This window comes from Triticum urartu, chromosome 3A, assembly GCF_056163025.1.
Source record: "Triticum urartu cultivar PI428250 chromosome 3A, HENAU_Tu73, whole genome shotgun sequence".
In the NCBI taxonomy this organism is placed as follows: Eukaryota; Viridiplantae; Streptophyta; class Magnoliopsida; order Poales; family Poaceae; genus Triticum; species Triticum urartu.
Window position 1 is genome coordinate 680,097,083 of NC_141875.1, and position 17,773 is coordinate 680,114,855.

Below are 17,773 nucleotides of genomic sequence, written 5' to 3' on the forward strand. Positions count from 1 at the left end.
CGCCGGCGACAATGGGGAAGGAGAAAACAGCGGCTCTGGAGCGGGCAAAGAAGGCGATAGCAAGGTCGAAGGGGAAGGCGACCAGCCGGGGCGGATCTTCCTCGCGGTCCGGCCTGCCGAGGGGCTGGATCCAGGGCGACTGGATCCACTCGAGGATCTCCCAAGAAGACCTCGACGACTGGGCCGAAGGGGGGCTGATCCCCTACGACTCGGTGCGGCTTCCGGGGAAGGAATCTGAGCCGCAACCTCGGGAGGGTGAGCGTGTCCTTCTTGCCACCCACGTCGACCGTGGATTTTCCTTGCCCCCTCACCCCTTCTTCCGAGGGTTTCTGAACTTCTTTGGGGCACAACTCCATCATTTTACCCCCAACTCAATCGTTTATCTTGCCGCTTTCATTTCTTTGTGTGAGAACTTCCTGGGTTGTCGGCCTCACTTGGGTCTCTTCAAGCATATTTTCACTTGTCGCTGCCATACAGTGAAAAAGGCTAATCCGAGTGACGAGAGGACCCAAGTGATCCAGATGTGTGGGGGTCTTGGCATCCAGACGAGAGGGAAAAGCTCCTTCCCGGCCATGATTCTTCCCGACTCAGTTCGCGGATGGCAGTCGACCTGGTTTTACTGTAAAGACCAGTCGACACCAGGGCAATCGACCGGCCTCCCTCCCTTTACCATGGACTGAGTGGAAAAACCCTCCCCTTTGAAGGTGCTCCCGGAGGAGAAGGCGCATGTGAAGGTGTTGGTCGACCGAGTGGTCTAGCTTATTCATGACGGGGTCACTGGTATGGATCTCTTAGAGGTCTTCCTTCAGCGGCGCATCCAGCCTCTCCAAGCCCGAGACCATCCGATGTGGATGTATTCAGGTCTTGAAGACTCCACTCGGATCCACCCGGAGGAGGTTGACGAAGACACACTAGAGAAGTGGCTATCTAGCATTACCGGGAATAAGGACAATCCCAGGGGAGCCAGGAGAGTCCCTCCATTCGACCAGTCCCACGCACCAGAGCAGGTCTGATTCTGAGCTTTTGCTTGTAAACTGAATTCACTCGCGTAGCTGCCTATATTGCGTCAACTGACTTTGATCTACCTGCTTTCTTTCAGGCCATTATTGAAATGTATTCAATGCCCAACGGGGAGCAAGAGCAAGCTCTGGAACGCGAGGCGAGTGGCGGCGAAAGTGGCGAGTGGACTTTCGATGGTGAAGGGGATGGAGGAAGCGATGACTTAAGCGGTGGAGAAGAAGTCGAGTCGCCTCCTCGCAGGGAGAGGCGATCCAAGCTTGACCAAGAATGGCTGAGTGCTCGTGACAAGGCAACTGCTCCGTCTGGTCAATCTTCGAAGCGCCTTCGGATCTCTTCACCAACCCCGACTGAGAAAGCGCCAAAGCACCCTAGAGTTGTAGAGCCGAAAACTCGGAAGGCGTTGCCGAAAATCAAGATTGATATTCCCGTCGCTTCCGCGTGAGTGCCTCTCTTTGCATTCACTCGACGCTCTGCGCTGTTTGTTTTTCTTGTTTTAACTGGACGAATTTTGGAACTGTTAGCGCTGCTACCTCCGGGACCTCAGCTTACAAGGACGAAGATGAGGTGATGGAGGATGCGGTCACTTCTAATCCGGGTATGATCCCTGTCATACTGTCTTTATTTTGGTCGATTCAACTGCAACGCGTACCATTGGGTGATGTGACTTTGACGATTGAACTTTGCATAGCTCCCAACGTTCTTGACCTCCCTGATGATGATGAAGAGCCCGAGAGTCCTTCGACGAGGAAAAATAGGCGAGCTCCTGCAAGCGTGGCGCTACAGACGACGCCGAGGGCGGAACCAGTTATTCAGGACACTGGTGACGTCAAACGGGGTTCTGTTACCTTCGCTGAGCCACTGTCGAGTGCCTTGCCTTCTTCGTCGACTGCTCAGGCCCCTGTCGACCCGCCTTCAGTTTTTGCGACCCATCATGTCCCAGAGGACGAGGTGAATGCTGCTAAGGAAGCCATACGCCAGCCGGGCATTATGATGGAGAAGATGAAGACGGTGCGGGACGCCAGCCAAGCCGCCTATGATGCCAGCTCGGCTCTCCAGAGCAACGTTCAGGTTAGTTGGTCGCCGCTTGTTCTGTTAGGATATGCTACCTGAAGATTCTTTCCGAAAACCTTTGCATCTGTACACCCACCGGGTGTGTCGATTGAATTTTTGGACTAGTGGGGGCACGCTGAGTGCACCCACTGGGTGTAGTCCCCGAGACTACGGTGGACTGCTGGCAGTCGGCTGTAGTCTTTGTATTTTGCCGAATGTATAAACCGAACTGGTAGTTTATCTCTTCCACTCGATCCGGTCGAGTGGGATCAGAACCGGTGGGGGCACGCTAAGTGCACCCACTGGGTGTAGTCCCCGAGACTATGGTGGACTGTGGGCAGTCGACCGTAGTCTTAGTATTTATTGCCTTTGTTGTTTTTTTGCTGTAAAAATAACTTCTCCCCTTTGATTTCAGAAATCTTGTGATCTTGGAGCTCGCTTTGCTGACTTGGAGAAGCAGCAGATTCAACTGAACCTTGACTTGGAGCTGGCCAGGACAGAGCTGCAAAAGGTCAGAGACGGCGCCGCAGGTAAGACGAGTTTGTCGACTGGTCAGTTTTAGGCTTGGGTACCCTTCTGCTATTTCTGAATCAATCATCATTTCTTTGTAGAAAAACTGAGAGAAGCTCTGGCGAAGAAGGATCAAGATTTGGCCGCTGCTCATAAGGAGGCTGATGACAAGACCGCTCTGGCCGAACAGAAGCTGGCTTCGGTAGGCCAGTTGGAAGAAGAGAATACCAGGCTGAAGACCACTCTGAATGACTCCAACAAGGAGTGCTCGCGCTGGAAGAAGGCGAATCTCGTCCAGGGCGATAAAATGGAAGGCATTGCTCGCAGGAGGGATGATCTGGAGAGTTATCTGAGAAGTCTTGCCAAGAAGCTGTTCATCAAGCTTGAAGGTGCACATTCTGTTTCGACTGACTTTTTTTTGAGTCGACTCATTGTACGAAAATTGACTTATCCTTGGATCGTGAATGCAGAGTTTTGCCAGAACTTTGAAGAGGAGACTGGGCGGATCGAGCCTGGTTTGGATCCAATCAACTCTCCTGTGAAAGATGAAACTGCCATGAATCTGCTCCGTCTGTAATCTCGCATCGACAGTGCCGTGGACTACTTGGCTCGACTGAAGGTCGCCATGTCGCGGATTGACCCGGCACTTTGGCCAGAGGCTGTGCTCCAAAATGATATCGAGTCCCTGCTGACTCGACTAAATGAAATCCCCGACCGAGTGCAAGAGTGGAAGAAGTCTGCTGCTCGGTGTGGCGCTGACGTGGCTCTGTCTTTGGTTCGTGTCCACTGCAAGGAGGTGCGACAGGACAAACTGGCAACAATCAAGGTCGCCAACACCCAGAAGCATGACTTCCGAACCTTTATGGAGACTTTCATCGCTGAAACCACTCGGATAGCAGACGGCGTCGACCTGGATGAGTTCGTCGAGCCTGCCAGCCCTCCTCCCACGGAGTGAACAAACTCTTACGTCCCACCTTAAATTTGCCTCGGAATGCCGAGTGGTTTTTGTAACCGTTAAACTTTTTCGGGTTGCATGTACGAGTACTTCGATCTGTGATTTGGAACCTTTGGAATTTACTCGAACTTGGTTTACCGTTGAATATCTTTATGAATCTCCTGCTGAGTGAACCCACTCTTCTTTCAAGACAACTTTTGCATTCGTAGCGCAGCTCCATAGGAGAGGGAAGCAGTCGACCTATGTCTTGTATTTGTGGCGAAGCTCCCCAGGAGAAGGCGGCGGTCGACCCACACCCTGTTACTGCAGAGTGGGACGGAGCGCCATTGTATTTGTGGCGAAGCTCCCCAGGAGAAGGTGGCGGTCGACCCACACCCTGTTACTGCAGAGTGGGACGGAGCGCACATTGTATTTGTGGCGAAGCTCCCCAGAAGAAGGTGGCAGTCGACCTGCCCCTCGTCGTCCTTGAGGAATGAGATGTGTTTCGTACTTAGGCGAGTATTGGAACGCAGCTAAGCCCTCGAGTGGGAGGATTGCTCTCCACTCGCTAGGATTTTTTTCAAACTTAGGCGAGTGTCGGACTGCAGCTAAGTCTCTAAGTGAGAGAACTTAGGCGAGTGCTGGACTGCAGCTAAGCCCCCGAGTGGGAGGATTGCTCTCCACTCGGTAGGATTTTTTCAAACTTAGGCGAGTGCCGGACTGCAGCTAAGTCTCTAAGTGAGAGAACTTAGGCGAGTGCTGGACTGTAGCTAAGCCCCCGAGTGGGAGGATTGCTCTCCACTCAACAGGATTTTTTCAAACTTAGGCGAGTGCCGGACTGCAGCTAAGTCTCTAAGTGAGAGAACATAGGCGAGTGCTGGACTGCAGCTAAGCCCCCGAGTGGGACGATTGCTCTCCACTCGGTAGGATTTTTTCAAACTTAGGCGAGTGCCGGACTGCAGCTAAGTCTCTAAGTGAGAGAACTTAGGCGAGTGCTGGACTGCAGCTAAGCCCCTGAGTGGGAGGATTGCTCTCCACTCGGTAGGATTTTTTCAAACTTAGGCAAGTGCCGGACTGCAGCTAAGTCTCTAAGTGAGAGAACTTAGGCGAGTGCTAGACTGCAGCTAAGCCCCCGAGTGGGAGGATTGCTCTCCACTCGGTAGGATTTTTTCAAACTTAGGCGAGTGCCGGACTGCAGCTAAGTCTCTAAGTGAGAGAACTTAGGCGAGTGCTAGACTGCAGCTAAGCCCCCGAGTGGGAGGATTGCTCTCCACTCGGTAGGATTTTTTCAAACTTAGGCGAGTGCCGGACTGTAGCTAAGTCTCTAAGTGAGAGAACTTTGGCGAGTGCTGGACTGCAGCTAAGCCCCCGAGTGGGAGGATTGCTCTCCACTCGGTAGGATTTTTTCAAACTTAGGCGAGTGCCGGACTGCAGCTAAGTCTCTAAGTGAGAGAACTTAGGCGAGTGCTGGACTGCAGCTAAGCCCCCGAGTGGGAGGATTGCTCTCCACTCGCTAGGATTTTTTCAAACTTAGGCGAGTGCCGGACTGCAGCTAAGTCTCTAAGTGAGAGAACTTAGGCGAGTGCTGGACTGCAGCTAAGCCCCCGAGTGGGAGGATTGCTCTCCACTCGGTAGGATTTTTTTCAAACTTAGGTGAAACAGATTCGTAGATGAGTCACCCACTCGGGGATTTCTTACGCAAACAAAAAAACAACAATAATAATCACTGGGAAAATTATAACGCTCTTGTCTTTGATAAATAAACTTCAGGAGTTTTTCTTATTACATCTCATCCGAGTGAGAATTTAAGTATGAAAGGGGCGGAGTAGCTCCGCATTCCAGGCTCGTGGCTCGTCAATCTGGCGATCGACATTGTAGGGGTGGTATGCTCCATTGTGGAGGACTCTGGTGACTATGAAGGGGCCTTCCCAAGTGTAACGCCCTCGATGCGGCTATATCTCCCACGTGTCGAGGCACGACTTAGAGGCATAACCGCATTGAAAGCAATGTCGCAAGTCAGGAAATCATCACACATCCCATGTACATAAATAATATAAAGGGGAGGTACATAGTTGGCTTACACTCGCCACGTCACATCAAAGTACATAAATAACATCCATCATACAAATCACTCATGGCCCGACTATGGTGCCAAAATAGAAAAGACCCCCAACATGCGACAAGGCCCTAAATCGATAACCCCAACTAGGCACCACTACTGATCATCCGGAAAAGACACGTAGTATCGCTGAGATTCCTCGTCGAACTCCCACTTGAGCTCGTAATCGTCATCTGGAGCGGGAACACCTGGACCTGCATCTGGAGTTGTAGTATCTGTGAGCCACAGGGACTCAGCAATCTCACACCCACGCGATCAAGACTATTTAAGCTTATAGGAAGGTTAAGGCAAGTGTAGGTGGAGCTGCAGCAAGCGACTAGCATATATGGTGGCTAACTTATACGCAAAAGAGAGCGAGAAGACAAAGCGAAGCACGAGCGAGAGTCTAGAAGAACAGCCTGCGCAAGCATTACTCCAACACCGTGTCCACTTCCCGAACTCCGCCGAGAAGGGGCCATCACGGTAACACACACGGTTGATACATTTTAATTAATTAAGGTTCAAGTTATCTACAACCGGACATTAACAAATTCCCATCTGCCCATAACCGCGGGCACGGCTTTCGAAAGATCAATCCCTGCAGGGGGGTCCCAACTTAGCCCATGACAAGCTCTCACGGTCAACGGAGGAATAGACCTCCACTCAAGACACACCGATCAGACTCGGTATCCCGGTACAACAAGATGATTCGACAGGTTAAAACAAGTCCAGCAACACCGCCCGAATGTGCCGACAAATCCCAATAGGAGCTGCACATATCTCTTTCTCAGGGCACGCTCGGATAGGTCAAGCTACGAGTAAAACCAACCCTCGAGTTTCCCCGAGGTGGCCCCGCAGGCTGCCTGGTTTGGACCAACACTCAGAGGAGCACTGGCCCGGGGGGGGGGGGTTAAAATAAGATGACCCTCGGGCTCCGGAAACCCAGGGGAAAAGAGGCTAGGTGGCAAATGGTAAAACCAATGTTGGGCATTGCTGGAAAAGCTTTAATCAAGGCAAACTATCAAGGGGTTCCCATTATAGCCCAACCGCGTAAGGGACGCAACAATCCGGGAACATAACACCGATATGACGGAAACTAGGGCGGCAAGAGTGGAACAAAACACTAGGCGAGAGGCCGAGCCTTCCACCCTTTACCAAGTATATAGATGCATTAAGATAACATAGCAATATAATGATATCCCAACAAGTAAACAAATGTTCCAACAAGGAACGGCTCCAATCTTCACCTGCAACTAACAACGCTATAAGAAGGGCTGAGCAAAGCGGTAACATAGCCAATCAACGGTTTGCTAGGACAATGGTGGGTTAGAGGTTCAACATGGCAATTGGGAGGCTGACAAGCAAAAGGTAGGCATCGTAGCATTGGCATAGCAAGAGCGAGCAAACTAGCATAGCAAAGATAGTAGTGATTTCGAGGGTATGATCATCTTGCCTGCAAAGCTGTCAGAGTTGACTGGATCCTCAAAAACACACTCAACGGGCTCCTCGTTAGCGAACTCGTCTCCCGTCTCTACCCAACAACACAAACAAGCAACAAGGATACAATCAACCACGTTCAAGGGCAACAATAATATGCAAAGACGGTATGCTATGCGGAATGCAAAATGCAAGACATGACAGAAAATGCATGAATTTGGCCTCAACTTGGAAAACCAAGTGTGCCACTGGATAGAGGGGAAGAAATCACCTGAAAACGATATAAAGATCATAGGAATCGGAGCTACGGTTTGGAAATGGCGAGCGTTTTACGAAACGAACCGATCTGCGATATACAGCAAGTAGGCTCCTAAATGCAACGAAATGAACATGCTACAGCCACCAAACATGAAAACAAAATACATGGAAGTGATGTACACAATATGCTTAACAAAACACTAGCACTGAGCCATAGGCAAATTCATCCATTAAGAGGTTCAAACAAGCATGGCAAAAACGCAAACGCAAAACAGATTCCAGACTTAGTGAAATTAACACTAGCCTGAAATTTCAGATCACGAAGCCCTCTTCGGAGCAGCAAAACAACATGATAGATGACCTGAACATGACAAGTAAGAACATGGCATGGAGCTACTCAACAAGCTTAACAAAACAACCAAAGTGACCTGGGGCCAAAAGGGTTCACAAAAATACTCTACCGAGCTCACGAACATAGCGAGAACACAAACAGTTTTCAGACTTAGTGAAAACTGAGACATGCAGAAATTTAACTCGCAAAGGCATGTAAACGAGCTCGATGCACTCACTACGGTGAAAGTCATGGCAAGGAAAGCACATATCCAGCAAGAAGGCACAATATTCTAGCTACACATGGCAAGAACAAAGGCATAGCATGCATGGATCACTAACAATAGCACCGGCAAAATCGCAAACGAGTTGACGATCTGCCTAGATTAACAACGAAGCAAAAGTTGAGCTCGATTGAGTCAACCTAGAGCACTCCATATATGCAAACAAAGACATGGATGCATAGAGCATAACATAGATATCAAAACTCCCTTACTGATCATCCTCAAAAGAGGCACGGATCACTAGGAAACAAGCTGGACATATGGCATCATGAACTAAAATATCCCAGACTTAGTGAAAATCACTAAGTCCCTGAAATCTGAAATCACAAAATGCTTAACAATTCATCCCAAAGAGGCACAGGAATATCATGCATGGATTAAACATGGCAAAAATGACAAAAGTGCATGATGAACTAACAGATCTGCAACTTTAACTCACGAAGCCTCCTTCTAACAGCATTTTGGGCACCAAGATGACCTCAAATGAAAAATCTGCAATGGAATGAAATGATGTACTCGTCGAGACGAAGATTTTGATATATTACATGTCCAAAACGGAGCTACGGATGCGGAGATACGAGCAGTCAAACATAGCATAAAAATCTGGAGGGAGAGGGAAAAAGTCAACCCCCTAGGGTTTACTGTTCACGCGCGGATCTGGATCTGGGCTCGCCGGGGCACGGACGCCGAGGATCACCGGAGAGGCGCGGGGCTCGCCGGGGAGAGGGGCCGCGGCCGGGGCTTCGGCCGGCGACGACGGGGCGGCGAGGAGGCGGCGAAGGCGGCGGTGGTCCGGGCGGCGAGGGACTCGGCGGCGGGGACGGCGAGCGCGGGGCGGCGGCCACCGGCCGGATTCGGCGAGGAGCGCGGTGGCCGGCCGGCTATGGCGCGCGGCGGCGGCGGCCGTCGCTGGAGAAGAAGGCGGCGGGGAGGCGGCGAAGGCGCGGTGGCTGGATGGGCCGCGGGGGCCGGCGCTGGGCCTCGGGCCCGCGTCAGTGGCGGCGGCGATCTGGTCCCGCGGGGACACGTGGTGGCCCGGGATTGGCGGAGGCGGGCGGCGGCGGACGTGTCCGGCCAGGGGCGGACGTGTCCGTCGGAGGGATGATGTTTTTTTTTTTGGAGGAGGACGGGGAGAAATCTGAGATTTGGAATGGGGGGTGTATATATATGCATAGAGGGAGCTAGGAGAGTCCAAATGAGGTGCGGTTTTCGCCCACGCGATCGTGATCGAACGCTCTAGGACATGGAGCAGAGTTTGGTGGGTTTTGGGCCAAATTTGGGGGGTGTTGGGCTGAAACACACACGAGGCCTTTTCGGTCCCTCGGTTAACCGTAGGAGTATCAAATGAAGTCCAAATGACCCGAAACTTGACAGGCGGTCTACCGGTAGTAAACCAAGGCCGCATGACAAGTCTCGGTCCAATCCGGAAATGTTTGAACCCCACACACGAAAGAAAGCTAGAAATGGCCACCGGAGGAGAACGAAGCGCCGGAATGCAAAACGGACAATGGGGAAAATGCTCGAATGCATGAGATGAACATGTATGCAAATGCAATGCACGAGATGACATGATAAGAGATGCACGAAAAAGAAAAACAACACACGGAGACAAAGACCCGAACCCGAGAAATAAATAGAACTTAGCGCCGGAGACGGCAAGAGTTGGATACAAATATGGAAAGTATATCTGGGGCGTTACAACACTCCACCACTACGAAAAGATCTCGTCCCGAGATCTAGGACTGAAAGAACTCCGGGTACTGAGAACAGAGGTGATCTTCGCGTTCCCAGGTAGCTTCACGGTCGGAATGGTGTGACCACTTGACTTTGAGAAATTTGATTGACTTGTTGCGAGTTCTGCGTTCAGTTTCTTCAAGAATGGCAACTGGGTGCTCACGATAGGAGAGATCTTCTTGGAGCTCAATGTCCTCGAAGTTGACGGTGCGTTCAGGCGTCTTGAAGCACTTTCGGAGTTGGGAGACATGGAACACATCATGAACATTGGCAAAGTTTGAAGGAAGCTCGAGCTGATAGGCGAGGTCGCCTCTCTTGCTGACAATCTTGAAAGGCCCGACATATCTAGGGGCAAGCTTCCCTTTGATACCGAAGCGATGAGTACCTTTCATAGGAGAGACGCGGAGGTAAACGTGATCTCCGATCTCGAAAGCCAGACCACGGTGCTTACTGTCATAGTAGCTCTTCTGGCAGGATTGGGCTGCTTCGAGGTTATCACGAATGACCTTGCACATTTCTTCTACCTCTGTGATCAGGTCATTACCCAGCAGCTGACGTTCACCGGTTTCAGACCAGTTGAGAGGGGTACGACACTTTCTGCCATACAGAATTTCAAAGGGGGCCTTGCCCGAACTTGCTTGAAAACTGTTGTTGTATGAGAATTCAGCATAAGGAAGACAGTCCTCCCACTTCATGCCGAAAGAAATTACGCAAGCCTTGAGCATATCCTCAAGAATCTGGTTGACACGCTCGACTTGACCGCTCGTTTGAGGATGGAAAGCAGTGCTGAAGCGAATGCTGGTGCCCATGGCCTTCTGGAAAGAATCCCAAAACTTGGAGGTAAAGATGCTGCCACGGTCTGAAGATATCACTTGAGGAATACCGTGCAGAGAGACAATGCGAGAGGTATAGAGTTCCGCCAATTGAGCTACAGTGATAGACTCTTTGATAGGCAGAAAGTGAGCCACTTTGGTGAGCTTGTCGATGACAACGAATATAGCATCATTGCCACGCTTGGACTTTGGAAACCCAGTCACGAAGTCCATTTCAATGTGGTCAAACTTCCATTCTGGAATGGCAAGAGGTTGGAGGAGACCTGCTGGCCTTTGGTGTTCTGCCTTCACTCTTCTGCAGACATCACACTCATTCACGAATTGAGCGATCTCGCGCTTCATTCGAGTCCACCAATAAGCTTGCTTGAGATCCTGATACATCTTCGTACTACCAAGGTGGATGGAGAGGAGAGAGTTGTGAGCCTCGTTCATGATCACTTTACGAAGTTCACCTTTGGGCACAACAATTCGATCCTCGAAGAAGAGAGTGTCCTTGTCATCAAGTCGGTAGCACTTGTACTTGGACTGACTCTTTGCAATACCAATCTTCACCTTTTTCACCATAGCATCAAGAAGCTGGGCTTGGCGAATCTGGTCTTCCAAGGTAGGAGAAACTTGAAGGTTGGCGAGGAAACCTTGAGGAACAATTTGAAGATTCAGTTTGCGGAAGGCTTCACAAAGCTCGGGTTGATAAGGCTTGAGAATCAGACTGTTGCAATATGCTTTCCTGCTCAAAGCGTCAGCAATCACATTGGCCTTGCCTGGAGTATACTCAATACTCGGATTGTACTCTTGAATCATTTCGACCCATCGAGTTTGCCTGAGGTTGAGATTAGGCTGAGTGAAGATGTACTTGAGACTCTTGTGATCAGTTAAAATGTCCACTTTCCTTCCCAATAGAAGATGTCTCCAAGTCAACAAAGCGTGCACAACTGCCGCCAACTCGAGATCATGAGTGGGGTAGTTCTTCTCATTAGGCTTCAACTGGCGAGAGGTATAAGCAACAACTTTCTTCTCTTGCATCAAAACTGCACCGAGACCTTGGAGAGAGGCATCACAAAAGACCTCGTACGGCTTGGTTTCATCAGGCGGAGTCAGAACTGGAGCAGTGATCAACTTCTCTTTCAAAGTGTTGAAAGCAATATCACACTCCGGAGACCAAACGTACTTGACGTGCTTCTGAAGAAGATTTGAGAGAGGCTTCGCGATCTTAGAAAAGTTTTCAACGAATCTTCGACAATAGCTTGCGAGACCGAGGAAACTGCGGAGTTGCTTCACGTTCTGAGGAGGTTCCCAATTAACAATTGCAGACACCTTCTCAGGATTCACGGCAATGCCCTTGGCAGAGATGATATGGCCAAGATAAAGGACCTCATCGAGCCAAAATTCACACTTGGAGAACTTGGGGTAGAACTGATGTTCCCTGAGCTTGTCAAGAACCAAACGCAAGTGCTTGGCATGATCTTCCTTGTTCTTCGAGAAAACCAGAATGTCGTCGAGATAGACCAAAATGAAGTCATTGGTGTAGGGGTTGAAGATGAAGTTCATCATGCGAGAGAACGTCGGAGGAGCGTTGGCAAGGCCAAAAGACATGACGGTGTATTCATATGAACCAAAGCTTGTCCTGAACGCCGTCTTGGGAATATCTTGTTCACGAATACGAATCTGATGATAACCCATACGGAGATCAAGCTTGGAGAATACTTGAGCACCCTTGAGTTGTTCGAACAGCTCATCGATGTTGGGAAGTGGGTATTTGATCTTGATGGTCTTCTTATTCACTAGACGGTAATCAACATAAAGTCGGCTCGATCCATCCTTCTTCTTCACAAAAAGAACACCACAAGCCCATGGAGAAGTACTAGGCCGGATAAGACCCAATCTTTCTTGCTCATCGAGTTGTTTCTTCAACTCCTTCAACTCTTCAGGGCGAGCTTGTAGGGACGTTTGCACACAGGTTCCATACCGGGCTCAAGTTCAATAACAAATTCAACGGGCCGGTTTGGAGGCATCCCTGGGAGTTCTTCTGGGAAGACGTCTTGATACTCACAAACAACCGGAATCTGCGAAATAGCATCCAATTCACCCTTCTCATTGAGAGAAAACAACCGGATGGTATTATCCCGAGCGGCAAAGACAATGACATCCTCAGACGAATGAGTCAGTTGAATCTGCCTGGCTGCATAATCAAGCTGAGCTTTATGCTTGGAGAGCCAGTCCATCCCGAGAATAAGATCGATATCCGAGTTACCAAGAACCATAGGAGAAGCAAGAAACTTGAAATCGCCCATCGTGATAGAGACATCTGGCACCTCCAGACTTGCACTCAAACGTTTGCCAGGAGAAACGATATCCATTTGTTTACCCAAATGAGAAGAAACGAACTCATGCTTGGTAAAAAATGGCTTTGACATGAAACAATGCGATGCACCCGTGTCAAAAAGAACTTTTGCAGGAATATCATTAACAGGAAGGTTACCCATGATGACATCTGAAGAATCCTCAGCCTGAGCTGCATTCACCATATTGACCTTGGCGTGCTTGGGATTATGCTTGACCATAGCTGTACTTGCCGATCTGACAGGAGGAGGAGGAGGAAGACGCCTCTGGTTGGTACACTTGTTGGCATAGTGACCCTTCTGTTGGCACTTGTTGCACGTGACCTCTGAAAGCGGACGGTGATACGGAGCACTCGGTCTTGGAGCTTGAGACGAAGACTTGTTCTGAAAGCCTGGGTTGGGTGGGTGGGAGAAACCACTGCCACCTTTGCTCTTCTGCTGATACGGCTGACGGAACGGAGGAGGAGGAAGCCAATACTTCTGCTGCTTGACCACTTGAGTAGAGGAAGAAGGAGTAACATCTCTGGCACGCTTCCTGGAAGCATCACACCTCAACTGAGCAGCCTCTTGCTTCAGTGCCATGTTGTAGAACTCATCGTATCTCAATGGCTCGAAGAGGACAAGAGCGAGCTGAATTTCCTCACGAAGACCACCTCTGAACTGATAGATCATGCTCTTCTCATCAGGAACATCCTGCTTGGCAAAACGGGCGAGCTTCTGGAACAACTTGTTGTAGTCATAGACAGACAAAGAGCCTTGCTTCAGATTGCGGAATTCCTGACGCTTACTTTCAACCACACTTTGAGGAATGTGATGAGCGCGGAAATCTTGACGGAAATCATCCCAAGTGATCAAACGTCCACCTCTGGAATCCTTGTACTGCTGGAACCACTCTGCAGCCTGATCTTTGAGCTGGAAAGAAGCGAACTTGACGAAATCTTCAGGCCTGACGTTGCTGCATTCAAAATGCTTGCCCAGATCCACTAGCCAATCATCAGCATCGGTAGCCTCAACACAACTGCTGAACGTCTTTGGACCATTTGCGAGGAACTGGTTCAGTGTAGCAAAGTGGTGCTGATTGCTGCCTTGATTCCCTTGACTGCCTTGATTGCGCTCTTGGAGAATTTGCATGATCAACTGTGTGTTTGCATTAGTAGCGGTCATCACAGCTTGCCATGCTTCCGGAGGAGGCGGAGGTGGAGGTGGGTCAGGATTCGGAGTCGTGCGCGTTGGAGGAGCCATCCTGAAGAGGTTGACCACCATTAGCACATGATAGACAAATATAGAAGCTGAATCGAACAGAATGAAAATTGCAACATAAGTCATCACATCCGAACAAACTGAACGAATGCACTTCTCTTGAAGTGGTCACATATTCCTAAATTGCGAAGCCACGAAGAATCAGGTAGAAGGGGTACAACAACGAGGGATGGAATCAACATATGACGTCGAAGCAAAACGAATGCCACAACTCGAATTAAAACCAAGGGTTGGCTTGCGGAATAAGCCGGAACAAATACATGATAGAAATTTCGTCCGAAGTTTTCGTGGTGGGACCTACACGGGCTCGATCGTACAGCACCATCATGTACAAGGCAGTGCACATGACATACGAAGCGTCCCCGAGTCAGCATAGCCAAGGACTCTTTAAGACACAACGAGACCACTGTAAAATCGACCGTGAATAGGCGAACCACTAGACGTCGAACCCCAATTTCATATCATACATCTGTCGGAAAGATATCCTAAGGCTACTTGAATTCCCACCTATGAAATTCCCGAAATTTTCCCGGTTATGCAATCAGGTGTTGGGGATACAGGGGAGCATAATATCTCACTCAAGCTAGCAAATCCTACATCCAGTTGTATCCATCCTTCAACACATAACCAAAAACCTTCGGAAACCCATCTATCTCAACCTTCGAAAAGCATCCGTTATACAAGTTATGGCAATACTCCCGAACTCCTGCCCCAGTACTGGGTGGCGTCGAGGTTATCTCACCAACGAACTGCATAAAGGAGATTTTCGATGTCAGCACAAATCTCAAGTATACCAGAATTGCAACGATAAAATTGTGACGACAACACCTCGGAGCTCAACTCCCCGGGACACTGCCACAACCCCTAAAGACAGGAGGCACCAAGAACAATGTTCTCGTCACAAAACCATCGGAACAAAACCAAGATACTCGCGTGATCCTAAATTTTTTTTTTGTGAAATTTGAGAAGAGAAGAGTCAAAACTCTACGTCAGGATGCCTTACCAGAGCGATGAGGAGGCTGGGAAGTAAAAAGAATTCCTAAGCTCTCCGATATATAATTCCTAAGGACTCAAAACATTTTTTTTCTAGACACAACTCGGCTGCTAAAACGATCAAGCAATGGGGCTCCTAAGGTCGGGGAAGGCTCTGATTACCAACTTGTAACGCCCTCGATGCGGCTATATCTCCCACGTGTCGAGGCACGACTTAGAGGCATAACCGCATTGAAAGCAATGTCGCAAGTCAGGAAATCATCACACATCCCATGTACATAAATAATATAAAGGGGAAGTACATAGTTGGCTTACACTCGCCACGTCACATCAAAGTACATAAATAACATCCATCATACAAATCACTCATGGCCCGACTATGGTGCCAAAATAGAAAAGACCCCCAACATGCGACAAGGCCCTGAATCGATAACCCCAACTAGGCACCACTACTGATCATCCGGAAAAGACACGTAGTATCGCTGAGATTCCTCGTCGAACTCCCACTTGAGCTCGTAATCGTCATCTGGAGCGGGAACACCTGGACCTGCATCTGGAGTTGTAGTATCTGTGAGCCACAGGGACTCAGCAATCTCACACCCACGCGATCAAGACTATTTAAGCTTATAGGAAGGTTAAGGCAAGTGTAGGTGGAGCTGCAGCAAGCGACTAGCATATATGGTGGCTAACTTATACGCAAAAGAGAGCGAGAAGAGAAAGCGAAGCACGAGCGAGAGTCTAGAAGAACAGCCTGCGCAAGCATTACTCCAACACCGTGTCCACTTCCCGAACTCCGCCGAGAAGGGGCCATCACGGTAACGCACACGGTTGATACATTTTAATTAATTAAGGTTCAAGTTATCTACAACCGGACATTAACAAATTCCCATCTGCCCATAACCGCGGGCACGGCTTTCGAAAGATCAATCCCTGCAGGGGGGTCCCAACTTAGCCCATGACAAGCTCTCACGGTCAACGGAGGAATAGACCTCCACCCAAGACACACCGATCAGACTCGGTATCCCGGTACAACAAGATGATTCGACAGGTTAAAATAAGTCCAGCAACACCGCCCGAATGTGCCGACAAATCCTGATAGGAGCTGCACATATCTCTTTCTCAGGGCACGCTCGGATAGGTCAAGCTATGAGTAAAACCAACCCTCGAGTTTCCCCGAGGTGGCCCCGCAGGCTGCCTGGTTCGGACCAACACTCAGAGGAGCACTGGCCCGGGGGGGTTAAAATAAGATGACCCTCGGGCTCCGGAAACCCAGGGGAAAAGAGGCTAGGTGGCAAATGGTAAAACCAATGTTGGGCATTGCTGGAAAAGCTTTAATCAAGGCGAACTATCAAGGGGTTCCCATTATAGCCCAACCGCGTAAGGGACGCAACAATCCGGGAACATAACACCGATATGACGGAAACTAGGGCGGCAAGAGTGGAACAAAACACTAGGCGAGAGGCCGAGCCTTCCACCCTTTACCAAGTATATAGATGCATTAAGATAACATAGCAATATAATGATATCCCAACAAGTAAACAAATTTTCCAACAAGGAACGGCTCCAATCTTCACCTGCAACTAACAACGCTATAAGAAGGGCTGAGCAAAGCGGTAACATAGCCAATCAACGGTTTGCTAGGACAATGGTGGGTTAGAGGTTCAACATGGCAATTGGGAGGCTGACAAGCAAAAGGTAGGCATCGTAGCATTGGCATAGCAAGAGCGAGCAAACTAGCATAGCAAAGATAGTAGTGATTTCGAGGGTATGATCATCTTGCCTGCAAAGCTGTCAGAGTTGACTGGATCCTCAAAAACACACTCAACGGGCTCCTCGTTAGCGAACTCGTCTCCCGGCTCTACCCAACAACACAAACAAGCAACAAGGATACAATTAACCACGTGCAAGGGCAACAATAATATGCAAAGACGGTATGCTATGCGGGATGCGATGCGGGATGCAAAATGCAAGACGTGACAGAAAATGCATGAATCTGGCCTCAACTTGGAAAACCAAGTGTGCCACTGGATAGAAGGGAAGAAATCACCTGAAAACGATATAAAGATCATAGGAATCGGAGCTACGGTTTGGAAATGGCGAGCGTTTTACGAAACGAACCGATCTGCGATATACAGCAAGTAGGCTCCTAAATGCAACGAAATGAACATGCTACAACCACCAAACATGTAAACAAAATACATGGCAGTGATGTACACAATATGCTTAACAAAACACTAGCACTGAGCCATAGGCAAATTCATCCATTAAGAGGTTCAAACAAGCATGGCAAAAACGCAAACGCAAAACAGATTCCAGACTTAGTGAAATTAACACTAGCCTGAAATTTCAGATCACGAAGCCCTCTTCGGAGCAGCAAAACAACATGATAGATGACCTGAACATGACAAGTAAGAACATGGCATCGAGCTACTCAACAAGCTTAACAAAACACCCAAAGTGACCTGGGGCCAAAAGGGTTCACAAAAATACTCTACCGAGCTCACGAACATAGCTCGAACGCAAACAGTTTTCAGACTTAGTGAAAACTGAGACATGCAGAAATTTAACTCGCGAAGGCATGTAAACGAGCTCGATGCACTCACTACGGTGCAAGCCATGGCAAGGAAAGCATATATCTAGCAAGAAGGCACAATATTCTAGCTACACAAGGCAAGAACAAAGGCATAGCATGC